Source organism: Struthio camelus, chromosome 10 (assembly GCF_040807025.1).
Source record: "Struthio camelus isolate bStrCam1 chromosome 10, bStrCam1.hap1, whole genome shotgun sequence".
NCBI lineage: Eukaryota > Metazoa > Chordata > Aves > Struthioniformes > Struthionidae > Struthio > Struthio camelus.
This window is the reverse complement of record NC_090951.1, coordinates 25,752,066-25,754,895: the sequence shown is the minus strand read 5'-3', so window position 1 is coordinate 25,754,895 and position 2,830 is coordinate 25,752,066. Positions and strand designations below refer to the sequence as shown.

Below are 2,830 nucleotides of genomic sequence, written 5' to 3'. Positions count from 1 at the left end.
TGCTGCACCTGTGTGCTGCCTCGGTGAGCTGTGCTCTCAGCAACGGCTACTTCCTTTCCCCCCGGGCACTGTCCAAGAGTCCGCCAGGACCGTCTCCAAACCGTGCCAAAGGCCGTGCGAATGCAAAATCGGGTCTGGGAGCGTTAAGCGCCACCCCTTGTGCACCAACATCTCGCTGCACTGAGGAACACCTGTGCCATGGCTGAGTGTGGGGGGCAGGTGGGCTTGTTTCCAGGGCTTCTTTCAAAGTGACCGGAGTTGTCCAGGACGTAACAGAACCAAGGGCTGGCTCAGGCTGTGACTATCAGCAGGGCCTAAGCACTGGTTGTTATTGCGAGTCCCCTGTGGCGTAGCAGCAGGACGCGACACCTGGGTGCTGTCAGGGCCCTGAGGGCCTCAGTGGCCCTGACCAGCAATGCTCCACACACCCTGCCCATGGGCCCAGGAGCCCATTTCAGCTCCTCCCTGGGCCTTCTGGCCCCGTCTGCACCAGGAAGCATGGGAAGGGTCTCTCATTGGCATGTGCAGAGCAAAGCTTCACTGCAGAGTCGCCTGCTCCTGCCTCTGTGGGACTGGGTAGTGCAGGGATCTTAGGACTGAAAGACAAGGCAGCTCCTGCGGCAGGTGAGTCACGTCCCGCAGACCCAGAGACCTTTTCTCTGTCACCCAGCGCCTCCCAGGAGCCCTAAGGAAAGGGTATTCTGCAAGGGGATTTGGCAGAAGACAGGGCTGCCCTGGAGCTGGCTGCACAGGCAAGCCCAGGATGGCTGTTGTTGCAACAGAGGAAACGCCCTGTTCCTCGTGCCTGCTCAGAGCTCCTGTGCGTCTGATAGGGTCCCCTTCCTTCCACGCTGCCCCCCCAGGTGAAAGGCCTCGCTTGCTGTGGCAATAGGGTTAGCCCTAACCCTAAGCCTTTCCCTGGCTGGGAATCGAACCCAGGCCGCGGCAGTGAGAGTGCCGAATCCTGACCACTAGACCACCAGGGAGGAGAGGCCCAGCCTGCCTGTGCACCCACCGGTGGGCACCAGCCCTGCCCTGCAGGGGACCAACCCCTCCAACCACAGCCCCCCACAGCCGGTCAGGAAGACAAATTGCCGTGGCAGCCCGAGCCTTCCCAGGCAACTCTGCAGGCATTCCTCCTTCTTTCTGAGAACGAGGCCCTCAACCAGAGCCTCTGGGCAGCAGGCACCCTGCAGTGGGAAGGCCCAGGGAGTGCAAGGTGGCGGTCGGCGGGGAGGCTGGTCACTGCTGGACACAGGTTTGCACCTGGAAAGTCCCTGAGCAGAAAAATCACAGCTGGGCACAAATCACAGCAGCCTGAGACAACAAAGCCCGACAGCACGGGCTTCAAACCCACCTCTCCAAGAAACCGGAGCCAAAATCCAGCTCCTTGCACCACTCACCTATACCCACCAGACTGCAACACTCCTGTCCTGGTGCATGGGTTGGGCTGGGGGAAGTCTGGATTGCCTCTCGCCAGGAGACCGATGCCCCTTCCGGCTGTCCTTGCAGCACAGTGCGAAACGTGAGCACGCTCTTGCTGCAGGTGGCAGCCAGCAGTGGGAGCGGGCTGCTTTCCGAGGGCAGGCAAGCAGGCTGCGAGGGACATAGCAAGGCCAGTGAGGCAGGGACCTCCCTGGCAGGGCACAGGCCCTCAGCACCCGAGCAAGAAGGGAGAGCTGGTTGAGTGTCAGGAACGAGGGCCAGGCACAGAGCAGTGGTTGCCAGCCAAGTCCAAAGTGCTGAGACGGGTCTGAGGCCAAGCTCTGGAGCCTGGTCAGCCAGGGAAGGGCAGGGTCAGCGAGGTGCATGGCGGCCAGGGCCGGGCATGGCTGCAACGTAGCTCAGGCGAGGAGCAGCTCCCTTCTGCTGAGCCACCTCCGCCACCCAGCGCAGCACTCCTGCAGCTGCAACCTCTCGCCAGGACCTCTCCCAGCAGCAGGAGCAGAGCAAGTGGGGAAAGGACCGTCGCTCTTTGTGGAGGTGCGCCCACAGGCTCACACTGCACCCCAGGGTGCGTGGTGGAGGGGACACTTGAGCAGAAAGAGCCAGGGCTGGGCACGGAGCAGTTCCTATCCCCTGTGCTATGCACCTGCCTTCCCCCCTACACCACCCTCTGTCCAGCTGGCTACGCGGGGCCGCTCTTTGCAGAGTTGTCCTTTCCTCATCGCCAGCCCCTGGACATGCCCCGTAACTTCCTTCAGTCCAGTTCTTTGCCATCCCCAAGAACTGAGACTTCTGAAAAGGTGAATCTAGAGCGTGAGTTTGCCTCCCCTCTCCCAGGGAGGCACATGAGGGCTTGCGCTGTTCGGGTGCTGCTCTGCAAGGACACAGACTCGCATTTTCTGACTTCTCCCTGCTAGCCTGCCGTCACCTGACAGCTCTGGCTGCTCCGCAGGAGGGCAGAAGGCAGGAGGAACAAATGGCCCGAGGAGGAAAGGCAATCACATGGGCAGCTGTGATCGTATAGTGGTTAGTACTCTGCGTTGTGGCCGCAGCAACCTCGGTTCGAATCCGAGTCACAGCAATGGTTTTGCAAAGCCCGCCGGGTGAAAAGGAGAGTTGGAAAAGACACGGGAGGCACCCGCAAGGGTAGGCCAAGGGGTTTGTTTCCAAAGATGCCATGGCCTAGGCAGCTCTTCCTAGGAAGTTCGAAACATTCAGTGGGCTCGTGCCTAAAATGATTTCCTGGTTTCTAGTGATCGTGCAGTGTCTTCTGCTGGGGGGCTGCCGTGACAGCTACCCCTGCTTCTGGGAAAGCAGTCAAGCTTCTCCGTTCTCCAGGCCAAGCTTGAGAACTGAGAGACTCTGCCTGGAAAGTGCCCAGCTT

The 2,830-nt window shown here is 60.7% G+C and overlaps 1 non-coding gene across 1 annotated transcript; it reads left to right on the top strand.

Moving 5' to 3' along the window:
* Positions 1 to 2,455: 2,455 nt before the first annotated feature.
* On the top strand, positions 2,456 to 2,527 carry TRNAH-GUG (transfer RNA histidin (anticodon GUG)). The gene has a single exon. It is a non-coding gene; the product is annotated as a tRNA-His (tRNA).
* Positions 2,528 to 2,830: the final 303 nt, after the last annotated feature.